The 16746-nt window shown below is 36.8% G+C and overlaps 1 pseudogene; it reads right to left on the bottom strand.

The window, feature by feature from the left end:
- Positions 1-4912: 4912 nt before the first annotated feature.
- LOC122133918 lies at positions 4913-15727 on the bottom strand (annotated as a pseudogene).
- Between the last annotated feature and the right edge of the window lie 1019 nt (positions 15728-16746).

The following is a 16746-nucleotide window of genomic DNA, read 5'->3' on the forward strand; positions in this document are numbered from 1 at the left end:
AACCTCTTTTTTTAAACCCAGGTCTGTACCAACATAAAGGTGAGTGAAATAGAGGATGGAATTTTTGGGTGAACTATCCCTTTAAATTATTCAAAAAAATATGAAACTTGTGTACTTTTCTTTCATCCGCAATACAAAAGGGAGTATGTCCTGTTTTTTATAGGGTACTATTATAAGGTACTTGGTACTGTAAGTCAGTTAAATTACTTCTGCATTTCATCCACCACTGAACAACTAGAGAGAATACAACATCACTGCTCAGGACAATCCAGTGACTTTGTACGAACCAGGTTATGTTACAATCTTGGACCAGGTTCCCGTGCTCCTCTGGTATAGTATTGAATTGCACAAGGTCTGGGTTTGATTTAGTGGAAAACCTATGCAAAATGCTGAACATCAATGCAATAATGTTCTTACCCTGTGTGTGTGGTGTGGCAAAGCAATAGAGAAAAACCCATCAACAAGTGTCTCATGAGACACAATCCTCTACCAAGACCAGCTTCTTTCATTAGCATTAGACATAAAAAGCAAACACTCACTGTCTGTCATCAGTCCAGCAATAAAGCAACACCACTTTCTCACTTTTTCCCCTAGGAAACTCTCCAATTCCCTCTCTTACTCAGCTGATCAAACTCGCCAGGACATGTTTCTATCAACACAATAACATCACTAATTCCCTACAAATCCTCATTTACCATCTCTGACTCCTTAAAGAACTGCACAGGGCCGATCACTGGATGGATCAGGAACCATAAACACCTCCTAATATCCCTACAGACTCTACTGAGGAGGCTCATCAGCAACCATTGTGGGCAAGCTCATGCGGGCCTCCCGTTACCGGATGGGAGGAGAGACCTAAACGAATGCTAGGTGGGGTGAAACACACCATCACCACTCTCAGACATTCAAAGAGTGTTCACACCCCCCTGTTTGAACAGATGTCTAAACCCGACAAGAGTATATGTCTGGAAAAGCATATAAAAACTGCATTAAAAATCGTCTTGCACCTGCAAAAGAAACTAGTACAAAACCACCCAGATTTTGTATTTTGTCTCCCATTTAGTACATTTACAATGATACCCAATGTTCTCACGGATTCTAAGCTTGCAAAGGGGCGTTAAATCCTGCATTACTTTAAAGGCGATACGATCATTTCCCAAAAGCAAATGACTCAAAGTCCTCCAATTGTTTTTTTTTTTTTGCAAACAGGATAATAAAAGTCAGTTGAAGGACATGAAGCCTAAGGTAGGGCTGACGTTAGAAATGTGTATCCCTGACCATCTAAGGTTAGAAAGGTTTACTCCAGACCTGATTTCCATGTCAGTTTGTATTCAAATCGAAAAAGTGCTTAGAAATGACAAAAAAAAAAAAAAAAAAGAAAAGAAAAGCAAAAAAAAAAAAAAGACATCACCACCCCTTTACATTCTAAGTTAGGTTAATCCAAAAATAAAAAAATCAGTTGATCAGTTATCGACCTACAAGTATAAAATTGCATTGAAATTTTTTAACTTTTTCCCCTTGTTCCCTTTGGGGATTTTAATCAGTTTGACTTGCAGCGATTTCATGGCGCTCCATTACAGTCCACCTGGCAGATTGACTGTCCCAAATTCACTTCAGCTGGGTGAGCCGCGGCTCAGGAGTGAGGCTGAGATGGTTCTTCATCTGTCATCTGCTCTCTCTCATACCTTGAGAAAAAAGGAATTTTTCTGAACCCATCATCAGTCAGCATGCTGTTACTTACCGGTTTACAATCATTAGGACATAATTGTGACAGCTAGTTTTTACAAAAACAATATAATAAATAAATAAAAATAAAAAACACCTCAAACACAATATGACATGCCACCCTAAAAAGTATTTGGAACATTTAAGATATACTTAAAAAATGTATGAATTTATGCATTAATGTAAAATAGCTTAAACCGACACATTTTGTTTTTTCCCCCAACCGTTTCAATAAAACAAGATAATAAAATGCTTAAAAATAAATATAAAATAAAATGTTTAGATTATAAGCTATAAACAAACAACCCAAGCATATAAAAAAAATTATTTAGAAAAAAAAATCAACAAAGAAACAGGAAGAAAGAGGCACTAAACTTGAAATTCCTGAGGTAGGAAAAACTGAATTGTATTGTCTTATGTACACCTCTGAAAAAACATTTTTTACCTACACTCTGGTCAAAGTTTGAAAATATTTGTTTATTGTGTTGGAAACGGTCTCACACTTCACCAAGGCTGAATTTATTTTGATCAGAAAAATACAATAAACACTGTTAATATTGTGGAAAATATGATTACAATCTAAAAATAGCTGTTTTCTGTTTTAATATATATTTTAAAATGTAATTCTATTCCTGTGATTACAAAGATGAATTTTCAACTGCCATTAGTATCAGCATGACCCTTCAGAAATCATTCTAATATGCTGACATGTGGTGCACAATTATGATTACAGCTCTGCTGTTAAAATGGTTCTTATATTACGCAGCAAAACAAGTTGTCTTCAATTATTAATAATATATGGTAGTATAACAGTTATACATTTTCAAGTTTCTTTGATGAATAGAAAGTTCAATCAACTGCATTCATTAAAACAGAAATCTTAGATATATATATTATATATATATTAGTATATATATATATATATATATATATATATATTCTATATATATATAATATATACACATACATATCCATACTACATACATACACAACACACTCCTGGCAATTGTTGTAAAACTTGAAGTCAAAGGTCACATGTGCACCTGTGTCTTGTGACCAAACACTGAACTTGCCACCAACAGAGATCTTTCACACTCTTATGGCTTAGAGGTGCTGCTCCCTTCATTCCCGCGGGCAGCGGCAGAGGAATCTAGCCCACACAGGGGAAACAATTGAAGTCATGTACATTGGGAAACATCTGATGTAAGGATTTAATTTGAAACAATTTTTCACTCAGAAATTGCCAGTGAAATTTCTCACAAATAATTACAAAAGAAACATTAAGTGACACACTGAATTAAATACAAAATTCTGAAGTAGAAAGAACTGACAATATTTTCTTGTTAAAATGTACTCCAATAATCACTGATTTTTTTTAACAGTTAAAATATAATCCAGCTCTATGTACTAGATATTGAGATCTTTTTCAGATATTGAGTCCTTGATTACTCATCCAAGGAGGTAATTAAACGCATACAAGAACTTAGCTATGTTCAAGTAATGCACTTTAATGAAGTCTATATTTTCAAGTAATTTCAGTATAAATGTAACGCCAGAATGTACACACGGTTAAAGCAGTTATATCACTTATACAATAATGACTTTACATCTATTGTTTTATATATTATATTAGTTATTACAAAAACAATACACTGACAGGTGTTTCTTGAGGATTTAATCAGCATTATTAAAATGATTTTTGAAAGATCATGTGAGTCTGAAGACTGGATTACCGATGCTGGAAATCCTGTTTGGCCACCAACAAATAAATTGCATTTTAAAAACATATTCCAAATGGGGGAAAGCAGTTATTTTAATCCAGTAATAATATTTCCACAATATTACTGCTTTACTGTATTTTTGATCAAATAAATAAAGCCTTTCTACTTAGAAAGAGGCTGCTCTTCTTCTTCAAAAGACTTCTACAGCTATAGTGCATTACTGCAGCCTTTGTTTTTTTTCTTTCCAAACGTAAATAAATGTCAACCCAGAACATACCTTTAACTCCCCAAACTTGATTATTAGACAATATGAATAAATAATTGAACTAACTCACACTGACATCAGCTTATGCAAGCCAGGGAAATCCCCGCACTGCTGAATTTTATTGAAAAAGATGAGGAAACAAAAAGGACTGGGGCAGACTTTCTGTCTATAAAATTCCTTACATGTTCCAAACTGCCAAGACCTGCCATTTCAGCTGAAAACTCTCAAACACAAGAGCTCAAATTCAGTTAAGAGCAAACCAAAATTACATTCCAGTGTCCCGTCCAAAAACAATTACTCCAAATAACCAATTCATAGTCATTGAATTACTCAGAAGGACCTCAACAGATTAAATCTGAATCTACCATGTTTTAATTACACTCAGGTGCATGTGATTCTGCAATTGTCTAAGGCAATTTGACATGAATAATACTACGGTTGTCTCAGAAATGACTGCGTCTTCTTAAAGCTGTTATACAGATTTATATGCGGCGTCCCCTAGGAGACCGCAAAACTATTTCTAGAAGTTATGAAGGGGCAAACGATCTCAAACTTTGATCAACTGCGAATATTTCCCACAACTGCTGAGGAAAAGCCACTGCCAAATACGACAAAAATAACCTCTAACATAGATATCTTTTATTTCTCTTTGAGTGCTATTCTCAGCCAGTGATAGGCAATAAATTACTTTACAGGTCTAACATTTTGCTGTATAACGACATGATTTTAATGATGTTCAAAATCCCAAATTGAATTGTAACAGATGCGTCTTGAATTGTCGATTGGTTTTGGCTGGAAATTGATTAAAAATGTAAGGGGCAGCGTTTGCTGTTTTCCCAAGTATTGTTTAGAAGAAAGAAAGAAGGATTTAGAGAAGTTATAAGAAGCTCTAAACCCCTCCCCAAACTTAAAAGACCGCCCACTCATTAGCATATACCGTGCTAACGAGGGGACTGCCTGAACGCCCTCTTGTGGACGGTGTAATTTGGCGTTAAAGTGTTAAGTAGGATGTCTTGAATAAAAACTTGAGCCTTCACAGTGGAGAAGCTTAGGTCATGTATTATAGTTGATTATACAGGAACGTTTCCGTATTAAATGCCAACTGAAAGGAAGTAGTAACAGACATGAGTGTTTGGACTCTCTATGTGCGTATCGTTTATTAAATCAGTCCTTTGCAGCTCGAGTACTTATCTGGTTGGTTATGCAGAGAAAAACCAAGGTCAGGCCAGCTGTGAGCGCTTACTTCTCTCCTTCCCTCTGGATCCTGCGCTTCTCGTGCTGGTGTTTTGGTGATAACATACTTGAAGACACTCGTAGTACAGACCAGCTGATGGCTTCGAGGGCATCTGGTATATGACCCTGGCCTGAACGCCTTTGAAAAGTAAAGCGGGAAGGCCGCCAAGCCTGTAGACAGTCCGGAAAGGCATGGCCGAGGCATGTGATGTGTCTTCCGCTCCGGCTGATGGAACTGAGTGTCAGAGACTCCTGCGTGTTCAGCAGCGTCTTTGCAAACGTCCAGTGGCGTGGGTGGCGGTGGCGGCGGCGGCCCTGCCATGGCGCCTGCCAGGGCGAAAAAAAAATAAAAAAAAACAAAAAAAAAAATAACCGACACCCTGTGGGAGGAGGGGTTGTAATGGTCTTTGGGGTTCAGCAGCTCTTGGGCAGGTACTCGCTAGGTCATGAAGTGGGCAATGCCTGGACGGGATGTTCATGGTGAGCTGTGTGGTGTAGCTGCGAATAAAAGGCCAAACGCCCCCTCCTGTTGCCACACGCAGCGCGTATACAGTCCAGAACGCCACGGTATGGCGAGTTATACATCTGTGCATCTCTGCTTCACCACTGAACAGCCAGTCAGACAGGAAACAAAGAGGACAGGAGGAAGGGGAACATTAGGCAAGTGCAAGAAGTCAGGTCATGGACTGAAATACAGTAGGCCCATCAAAGCAGATGGATTAGTCCGGACATGAGTGGATCAAACGCGTCTCCTGTCTGACCTACAGTCAAGCGGTCTGCAGGGAACAGACGGGTGTGAATGAGCGCAGGTGTCTATGCAAGGTCTCAGTCTGGCACCTGCGCTGATTAACCTTGAGCCTCAAGAGTGCAGAACAGACACTGCTGCTGTCAGACTGAGATTTGGCCCACTGGGGAATTTCAGCTAATGCTACTGTTTCAACATTGCACAGCTGTTAATTAGAGCAAGGCCAATCTGCTCCCACAAGGCTGGCTTTTGGAAATGTTTTTTTTTTTTTTTTTAGATGAAACTAGCCAGGAAATTAGATCTTTTCTGCCATCTCCTGGTTGGGAGCGCACATTGAACTTCCAGACCAAAGGGAGTCAAGGTTTGCTGGTTAGTAGGCGGCAACAACTCCACTTGTGCATTTTTGGGAAGAGTATATTGTGCAGGATTTGGTAATAACAGAGGCTATTTTTCAATAAAACATAGAAATTAAAGTTAAATAAACAACTGTAATTATTTAAATAAAATAAATGGAACAATCACTATGGAGCCCTACTAATTAGCATTGGCGTAATAAACTTTTTTTTTTTCTTAAGTTGCTGTGTAAATCTGAAAAAAATTTAGCAAACACACAAAGTACTACAGTGGTACCACAGTAAAAGGGATGGTATCTGATAGAACCACCATGGCACTTTGATAAATACCATGGTTAAATCAAGATATTTTCAAAAGAGTACCATGTTAAAAGTCCCAAAATGTTTATTGTCATGACATGAATTGTACAAAACAAATCCACCATATCCAAACTAAAACAAAATAAAAATAATTATACACCACTGGTCAAAGGTCTGGGGTCATTTTTTTTTTTTTTTTTTTAAATGTTTTTTTTATGCTCACCAAGATTATATATAAATACAGCAAATTAGTAATACTGTAAAATATATTTATAATTTAAAATAACTACTTTCTATTCTAATAGATTTTAAAGTCTAATTCATGCCTGTGATGTAAATCTGAATTTTCAGCATCATTGCTCCAGTCTTCAGTGTCCACATGATCCTTCAGAAATCATTCTAACATGCTGATTATGGTGCTCAAGAATTATTATTATTACGATCAATGTTGAAGTATTTTCACCCCAAACTTTTGAATCATAGTGAATGGTATATTTAAAACCTTATTATTATTATAATTTTTTTTTAAGAAAGTGGAGAGTGAACAAATATATACCTTTCAGATGGATTCATTGCAGCATCATGAAGCAATGTGGCAACACATCCAGCGGCCCCTGTAACACAAACGCTCAGGACATTAGCACCAAAACTAGAGCATGCACAGAGTGGATAGTGACTGGACTCGAAATACAACAATCAGATATACAGACGGATCAGATGACAGTTAGACTAAAACTGTGTCCTCAACAGTCACCAAATACCCCCCCCCCCCCCCAATGATTCAACAGAGAGATTAGGGGTTGACTGGATAAACTCGGGAATGTAAAGTCAGGAGAAAAAGAGATCTTTTATTCAGGATACTGGCATTTACTTCACTCATCGTGTCTATGTTTTATGGTAAGAAAGCAAAAACTGCTGCAGCTTCAATAATCATTTTCATTCATTTCAGGCAAATTCTACTGGTAAACGGTAATATGGCAGCAGTTACTTACCACCTTTTTCACTCTGCCCTGGAGGAAAGAGAGAAAAAAGAGACACTACACAAAAAACAACAACAATGACTTTCACTATGAGCTCTGAAGCTGAGGATAAGCCTAAATACCCATTACAGCACAATCTGACAAATGCAATAATAAAATATATATCCATAACACTCAATAACTCAATTTTATATTACTCTACACAAAGATGAAAAGGGTTTCTCTTTAGAAAAGCTTATATTACAGTAATGGACGTACATCAGGCCAGTATAGTTTGCATAGTGACATTACTGTGGGTTTAGCTTTTAAAGGGATACTGCACCCCAAAATGTAAATTTTGTCATTAATAACTTACACCCATGTTGTTCCAAACTCGTAAAAGCTCTGTTCGTCTTCGGAACACAATTTAAGATATTTTGGATGAAAACCGGGAGGCCTGTGACTGTCCCATAGACTGCCAAGTAAAGTAACAGTGTCAAGGTCCATAAAAAGATATGAAAGTCGTCATCAGAATACTCCATCTGCCATCAGACGTGCAATCTGGGTTATATGAAGCGACAGGAACACTTTTTGTAAGAGAAGAAAACAAAAATAACTTTATTCAATAATTCCTTTGTCAGCGGTCTCCTCTGCGTCTCTCCATATCACTGTACGCTGTGTATGCTCTTCTGTATCATCCGCGCCACAAGGATGCGCTGTTTTATTTCAAATCAAAGCTAAAGACACGTAGAAATAGCGCATCCTTGTGGCGCGGATGATACAGAAGAGCATACGGACAGTAATATGGAGAGACACAGAGAGCAGACCTGTGACAAAGGAAGTATTGAATAAAGTCATTATTTTTGTTTTCTTAGCTTACAAAAAAGTGTTCCCGTCACTTCATATAAACCATATTACACGTCTGATGGCAGATGACGTATTCTGATGACGACTTTCATACCTTTTATTGACCTTGACACTGTTATTTACTTGGCAGTCTATGGGACAGTCTCAAGCCTCCAGGTTTTCATACAAAATATCTTAAATTGTGTTCCGAAGACGAACGGAGCTTTTACGGGTTTGGAACGACATGGGGGTAAGCGATTAATGACAAAAATTTTAATTTTGGGTCGGAGTAGCCCTTTAAGGTATTTTAACAAAGCTAGCAATGCTATTCAGGTGCAGGTATTTTTGGCTATTTTAAGATTTGACCTCATACTAGAAGGTCATTTTTAAGAGGTAGATTTTTTTGGGTAATACATGATTCATACAAATACTGTAGTCACTGTCAAATAGCTAGTTCCAGAATGCTGATGGCTTTAAACCACTGCCGAAGTTCACTTAATTTTGATGCTGTCATTGCAACTAATAAATAAAGCTGAAAAGGCCTTCTGAAAAAGCAAAAAATATTTTCAAGAACACATTTACTGATTGCACCATGTAGAAATGTGCTGGCGAAAGAATTAGCAATGCTGATGGGCGGGAAAACTGGTACCGTTCGCCAAATGACTGTTCGCTCCTGGATGGATGATATCACTGAGGACCTTTTTCAACCTTTCGTAACAGGCAAAGTAAAGTGCGTGGGCTGGCCCCGCCCCTACAGCTGTAACATTCAGACCCCTGATTGGCCTCCAGATTCCCTCCGTCCTCATGATTCGCCACAAAGCGTCCATCACGTTACGGTAGCGGGCAGATGGCTCTGGCTGAAGGCTCTGCATGCGGGTCTGCAACAAAGAACAATTGATTAAACTTACAAGCCTTACTATGTAGATTAAAGTATAAGTATAAATACAGGTATTAAAACAGGGATTTTCAGTTTCAGATTTGTTCTTGGACTTAATGAGATAGATATATAAGTATAAAAAAATTGCATGCAGTGAATTTCTTTTTTTATTTTCACCCCCATTCTGATGCTTTCAAAACTATTACAAGCCATTCAATTACAGCAAAACCAACATTTTAGATAGCTAGAAAATACATTGTTGATATTTCAATCAGCGGGATTTGCAAAAAAAAAATAAAAAAAAAAATGTTATGCTTCATTCTTCAGCATTTTTTCATAAAAAAACTTTTATAATAAAATGTTAGAGAAGTTTACATTTAGCAAAAATTAAAAATAATAAAATAAAAATATAATTAACAAACATTAGATAAAGTCAATGCTGCACTGGTCAACTGCCCCTCTAATTACTTATTTTTTCATTATCTCAGGTTTTTATTTTTTATACTACATTTTTTTTTGTATTTTTTCACGAATACTTAACATTTGCCAATTAAAAAAAAAAAAACTAAAAAAAAAAAAAAAAAAAAAAAGTAAAAATTTAAAAATAAGATAAAAACCATGACAAACAAAAGTAGGGTGACAATGCATCATATAGCCCAAAAGAGGAAGTGTTCCTCCGTATTTATTTCTTTTTTTCATTTATTTGTCACGCCTGCAACAAAATATATATCAAAGCAACACACACAAAACACACAACATAGTGAACTGTTTTTTTTTTAAGTGTGAATATTTATGACTTTTACACTGAAAGTAATTCAACTTAAAACACATCATAACTAAAACAATTTGACACCATTTAAAACTACACAAACTAACATGACAGAATAAAGCTTTGCAAACAATGCATCACATAGCCCAATCATTTGGATCTGTAGATCAGAACTGAAGTTGTGCACGCAATAAGGGTCACACAGGGCGACATAATCTAACCACCTAATCCGCTTTTTCCAGCAGATCTACAGTATCACCTGACATACATAACAATTGTGTATGCAATTCAGTACCTGTAACCAGTTTCTACAGACACACTAGCATTGACTGAAACAGGGAAAAACAATTCATGTACTTTATGTACTTAGTAATGTACTTGGTTGCAAAACAACATTTTGTAGATTTACATTGTGGCCTTGAACCTAACCACAGAAGTCATGTTTGAAATGACATGGTGTCAGAGAGGCTGAAAAAGTTCAGAACAACAGCTGCAAGCCTGCAATGTGGTATGAAATTTTAAGACACCATGCTGTGGTGCTTTGCTCAAAGCATGAGTAACAGTATTCCTGTAAGGAAACAATATTTCCATAAATGGCCCGGGAAATAATCATATTTGCCAATAAATCTACTGTAAATCCACGTCTAAAGCCAGTTCCTCATGACAGGGGAGTGAGGAACTACAACCTCCAACAGAAAGTTTCAATGATTGCTCTCTGCAAAATGGGCCAGGGAACAGAAACAAAACTGATCAGATGGAAGTGATCTTCTATTACAATGAGTTACTGAATTTCTACAAGAAACAACCAACTGAGATTAAGGTCTCCAACGTCCACAAAAAAAAAAAAAAAAAAAAAAAAAAAAAAAAAAAAACCACCAAAAAAAAGTCATGCTTTGACCCTGTAGTACATTTACCACCTAGAAAACAAATGTACAAGAACTGAGAGCAAAATGTGCTGGAAGCCTGGGGACATGAACAAAACAAACACTCAAGTACAAAGAGTTCCTGTCCTTTTTTGACCAATCAATTTCCATCCATAACTTATTTTTAGTTTTTTTTTTTTCATTTTTGACTTATACTGATATTGTGTTTTTTAGAATTAATATCATCAATTTTATAGTCAACCAAAAAAATAATAATAATATTTTTAGTGCAGAAATAAAGTTGTCTAGAAAAGTATTGTGGGCGGAACTCTGAAGTAAGAAAGACAAAGGCAGCTCCCATAATTTTTCATTTAATTATTTTTTTACATTTAGATTCACATTCTAAGTTGACAAAACTTTTAATACATGCAGCTAGGTCTGGGCGATATATCGCATTATGTGATTGTCACGCGCCGAATTTCCCGTCAGTAAAGCCGGTTCCCTGATTACCGCTTAATCACCATCACCTGCTTTCAAATGGAATAAAAACGGCATTTATAGACAGAGCCGTAGATCACTGACAAGCTACGCAATTAAATGCCGCTCCATTTGAAAGCAGGTGATGGCGATTTAGCGGTAATCAGGGAACCGGAGGGGACCTTTTACGGACGAAATGCGCGTGACAATCACATGCGATATATCGCCCAGCCCTACATGCAGCATTTGTGCCACAGACTTAAACCCAATACAACAAATCCACAATTAATCATATAGTCACTATATAAAGAGGCAGTAACTATTAAGGATAACAAACCAAATCAAAGGCATCATTGCTATACTTTCAAAACAAATTTTTTTTATAGTTGTAACATTTTTATCATATGCTAACCTAGTGTTAAAATGCTTGTATAATAAAGCCCCAAAGGGTGATATCTAAATTTATAAATTAGACAGGATGTTACCAAAAAAAACAAGAAGCACAATAAAACAGTAGGATTGAATGCAGAACATATCATGGGAAAATAAAATATAATATAATAAAATTCAAAATAATTAGGTGAATTGGGCTGTGTTTGAAAAAAGGCCAGAACTGTACTCATTTTCCCAGTAATTTACCAATTACATCTGCCTTTCAATTTTTAATCATATTTCGTATGTTTTCCTTTTTCTTTTAGGCGAAATCTAGGGAATCAAAGATGTATCTTAGGTCTGTGCTATAATCTATGCAGTGGGTATAGAAAAGAAATCATCCCCCTTTAAAATAATCACATTTTGTTGCTTTGCAGGCTTTCAGTCGGATGATGGACACAATTTTTGTTTTATCCTGCTGTATTTCCTCAGTGCAACTTATATAAAACCAACATGTCAGAGAATAAAATAAAAAAATAAAAACAGAATCCCTGTGTTGGAAAAAGGATCACCAGCTCAACTGCTCAAGTTCAGTTAAATTTGAAACGCTGAGCGTTTGTGGACTGCAGTCTTCAAGTCATTCCACAGATTTTCAGTGGGGTTTAAGTCTGGATTTGACTAGACATGCTCCTTTATCTCCTTCAAAAAACCACTGTGGTGCTCAGATTTGCCTGTGTGATTTGGGTCACTGTCATGTAGTGGAAGGTTAAACCTGTCTTCCCATTGACAACTTTCTGGCAGAGGGCAGGCCGATTTGGGGGGCTGAAATCAATGTTTTTTCTTTTGTACTGTCTCTATACAAATAAATGAAATTATGGATCTGCACATGTGCTGTAGTTACTTTCTGATTCTCTTCTCTAAACAGGGGCAAGTGCAGTGCAGTGTGCCACACGGGTGTGTTCAGAGGTATTACTTGACCTTTGTGTGCAAACAGAATAGGGCCTGAAACGATTAGGCCTAGCTGACATCATCAACAACGGTCAAACAAATATTTTTCTTGTTGAATATGTCGTTTGATCTCATTTGATCTGATGTAAAGGCCTGCAGTAACGCAGTCCGACCAGTGTCGCTGCTGACAGAGTGGGATTTCTGGAAGAATATGTAAATATGTGCTGCCCACATTTTTCTCTCAATAATGAAACACAACAAAAACTGACACGCCTAGAGCGTTGAGGAAAGCCAGCAGTTAAGAAAGTATCTTATCATAAATGATGTGGATAAGTTTGCACCAGCTTCGGGCAAATGCTTATTTATTTGGGCTGGGATGACAAATTGATGCAGAATCGATTCGGGGATTCGTTTCGTTCTAATCTAGTTTTTATCTGCACACTCAAATGCTCATTAAGAAGAATGCTAAAGTGCGTTCGGCTGAGTCATGTAATTTCACCACAGCTTAGAATGCTTTATGATGCAAGATTAATGTAAACACCAGACCAATGTGAACAACCTTTGTAAATCGCTTCAACCTTTTCCAGAATTTTATGAATTATTATTTTTAGGTTCAAGTGTGTGTAAGGATTTGGAAACAAGCAGAGTTGGCTGTTTCTAAAGCATGCCAGTGCCACCTGATGTTCAAAACTAAGCTCAGAAATCGCTTCATAGAATAATCGCGATGCATTCGAAAAATCTCAGAATTGATGTTGAATCATTTCTCGATTCGTGATGCATCGAGCATCCCAGCCCTATTACTTATATAGCGCTTTATACAACAGTTTGATTTAAAGTTGTAAAAACTGTAAAGTTTACAGTATTTATTTAACATTAAAAACAATTATTCAAAAACAAATGCCTTACCCAACCTCTATTTTGTTCCATATCCATATGACAAAAGGAGATGTTAGGCAGAATGACGCATCAGTCAGCCAGTTACTTTTTCATTCAGTTAATTAAATGATGAATGAGAAGTCTCTAGAAGTCATCGCTCATTTTTGTGTGCAAAATATATTTTTGTTGTAAAAATAATTCACATAATAACTGTAACAGTACAATTAGCAATATAATTGTTTGACATTTTCAAAAAGTTTAAGATTAGCCTATCTTGTTTATTTATTAGTTTAGTATAATGTGTAACTCAATATTTTAACTAATCTGTATAAGCTGAATAATAGAACACAGCCCTACTTGTTAATCTGTGAAATCATGTATGATTAGTCGATTAATCGTTGTAATAATTGTTAGATTAATCGATTAGCAAAATAATTGTTTGTCAGCGTCCAAAACAATCTACTGTTAGCTTTACCTTTCCTCATCACACTGCTGATGAATCACCTTCAGCACAGAATGTTACATACTTTGCAAAGAGACAGACTGCAAAAATCTAAAAGTCAACATTAAATACTTCAACCAGTTTATATAACTAACATATTTCCAAATGAAACAAGATATTCAAACATGAATAAATGTGGGCTGAACTTGATTTGATAAATTAAAAAACAGACCTAAAAAGTGGTTTTTTCTTCTTCATTGGAGAACGAAGTTGGATATAAGTCATAAAAAAAAAAATCATTTCAATGCATAAGCAATAAATTTTTACATTTTTTGACAAATGTATGGCACTCTAAAAAAATATGAAAAGCTGAGTGAAACAGCCTTATAGATATGCTAATCCTATTTTTTATAGTATATATTTAAGGTAAATAATAAAAAAAATATTTTAAAATGAACACAAAAGAGATCAGTGTGTGTTCTCGGATCACAGTCTGGACTAGCCCATTTGAGAGAGAACAGCTGTAAAAGACATAAAAACAAGACTCTTGTTTCTAAAGAACCCTTCACCGTTCATTCCTGACAACGAGCACTGAGCACTCAAAAGTAATACAGTAACTTCCTTACAGTTTGCCAATGGCATCTTCTGATCAGTGCAACCACAGCCAACACTTCTAATGTAAAGCAGTTTCAATGACACATGAAGTGAAGTGTCCTGTTAGGGGAAACACTAATGACAAGTATGCAGTCCTGAGTATCTGTCTAGTAGTTACACAACCGTAAGCATATATTGATGGGTGTGCTATGGTGTATGTCAAAAAAAAATAAAATAATACCCTTTCAGTTAGTGTACTGCCTCTATGGTAACAAACGACTTAAAAGACAACCAACCTAATTCTCAGTAGACTGCATTTTTGAACTACAGACCTCAATGCGCATGCGTCAACAAGGTCAATGTGGTTTAATATTCGGAGCGCAGAAAGCCACGTGTGACTTCCTATCTCATGTACATGTTTTTTCATAATGCCACCGGGTCGCAGACAGACAGGGTACTACAAAGCACAGAATACAATCATATATAATCCACTAACCAAAAAAAAATTAAAAAAAATACCAGCTGCTGCTGGTGGAATAACATGCTTGGGACTTACGTTAGTTTATTACTAGATTAGTCAGCACAGAATTAAACATTGGAGAGATTACATGACTACAAATGATTCTAAACATTACTACCTGCAATGAATATGAAGTGCAACAGTTAATTCTATATGTAAACAACTAAAATCTGAGAACGGAGCAGAGGGGACCAGATATTTCTGACAAAGTAGTATGCCAGACTATAAAATATATACATTAGTATGGAAAATCACACAGGAAAAACTAACGTTCTAACTCGACCTGCCAGCTTGTCGGATCTTTCAAGGGCCTGCTGGTCATTTTAACTCTGCTTGAATTTTTTATAAACTCTTGATGTTTTGGCAGCTGCGTTATTGGTACCTTCACCCAATCAATAGGGAACATCAGGCAGTGCTCCATGATTCCCTGCCACGGCTCCTGCCAACATATGCGTGCTGGTGGAGGCACCCCTGGGGCAAACCCTCATAAGTCCGGTTCCCGACAAATCAGTGGGCCTCCTGGGAACCATAGAAATGTCCAACATGAAGCTCCTTCCGTTTTCCCCTGCTATCCGAGGTGTCAAGTGCCGACGAGACTTTTTGGAAACACCCCAGAACCTGCCCGCGAGCCAGTGTATCTCCGCTCCCGCGGAAGCTACGGCCACCGCGGCAAAACTCGCCGCCCGAATGTGTCCGCTGTCATCCGCCGCCTACGCACAAAACCACCGCTTCCATTTGCAGCTCCCAGTCCTTTAAAATCATGTGTCCCACGCCCGATGTTTTTACGCGTTTCAGCTCGGGCCTCTCCCGCCTACACACCGGGGAGAGGACGCGTCCCGTTCAACGAGAAGACCGCGCAGGCAGGAGTTGACCGACAGAAACAGGCCGCAATGTGGGAAACGGAAAAACGCCCTCGCGCCTCTGTCCTGCCTCTTTGATTGGAGGAAGCCGTTGTCATTCAAATCAGAACGCGCGCAGTTGTTATTTAATGGATACGGTGACGTAACTAACTAACGCAGCTAGAGAGAGGGAAACCCGACTCATTTTCGCGGGTCAGTTTGTGTCAAAGAATCGTTCCCAAATAATTCAGCGGGTCTTTCACCCCTTGAAGTACTTCATTATCACGTGGTCCTTGACCTCCTGGCTTGGCATATTTCTTCCTATACGGAACAAAAATTTAGTGATTAATTTGTTAATTATGTATGGAAGTAGGCTGCCATATAGCTACACAAAATGAGATACGATGTATAAAATACCTGAAAACTTTTCTCTTGTTAATTCATTTAATTTAAGATAGTCCCTAAATGTAACTTGCATTTATAAACATCAACAAAATTATTATTATTATTTTTTTTCATGTTTTTAATAAATATGTGACCCTGGCCCACTTATCTGGTCTTAAGTGTCAATTTTAATTTTTCAAAATTGAGATTTATACATAATTTATAAATAAATAAAATAAGCTTATAATTACATAAGCTTTCCATTGATGTATGGGTTGTTATGATAGGACAATATTTGGCTGAAATAACAACTATTTGAAAAATCTGGAATCTGGGGGTGCAAAAAAAAATCAAAAAATTTGAGAAAATCGGCTATAAAAAGGTTGTACAAATTAAGTTCTTAGCAATGCATATCACTAATCAAAAAATTAAGTTTTGATATATTTACATTTGGAAACTTCATGGAACATAATCTTTAGGTAATATCCTAATGACTTTTGGCAAAACGAAAAATCTATAAATTTGACCCATGTATATTTTTGGCTATTGCTACAAGCCCCAGCGACTAATACTGGTTTTTGTGTGGTCCAGGTCACATATCATCTGCATAACATATTCATAAACAAGGTTTTATATTT

Source organism: Cyprinus carpio, chromosome A13 (genome assembly GCF_018340385.1).
Source record: "Cyprinus carpio isolate SPL01 chromosome A13, ASM1834038v1, whole genome shotgun sequence".
Taxonomy (NCBI): domain Eukaryota; kingdom Metazoa; phylum Chordata; class Actinopteri; order Cypriniformes; family Cyprinidae; genus Cyprinus; species Cyprinus carpio.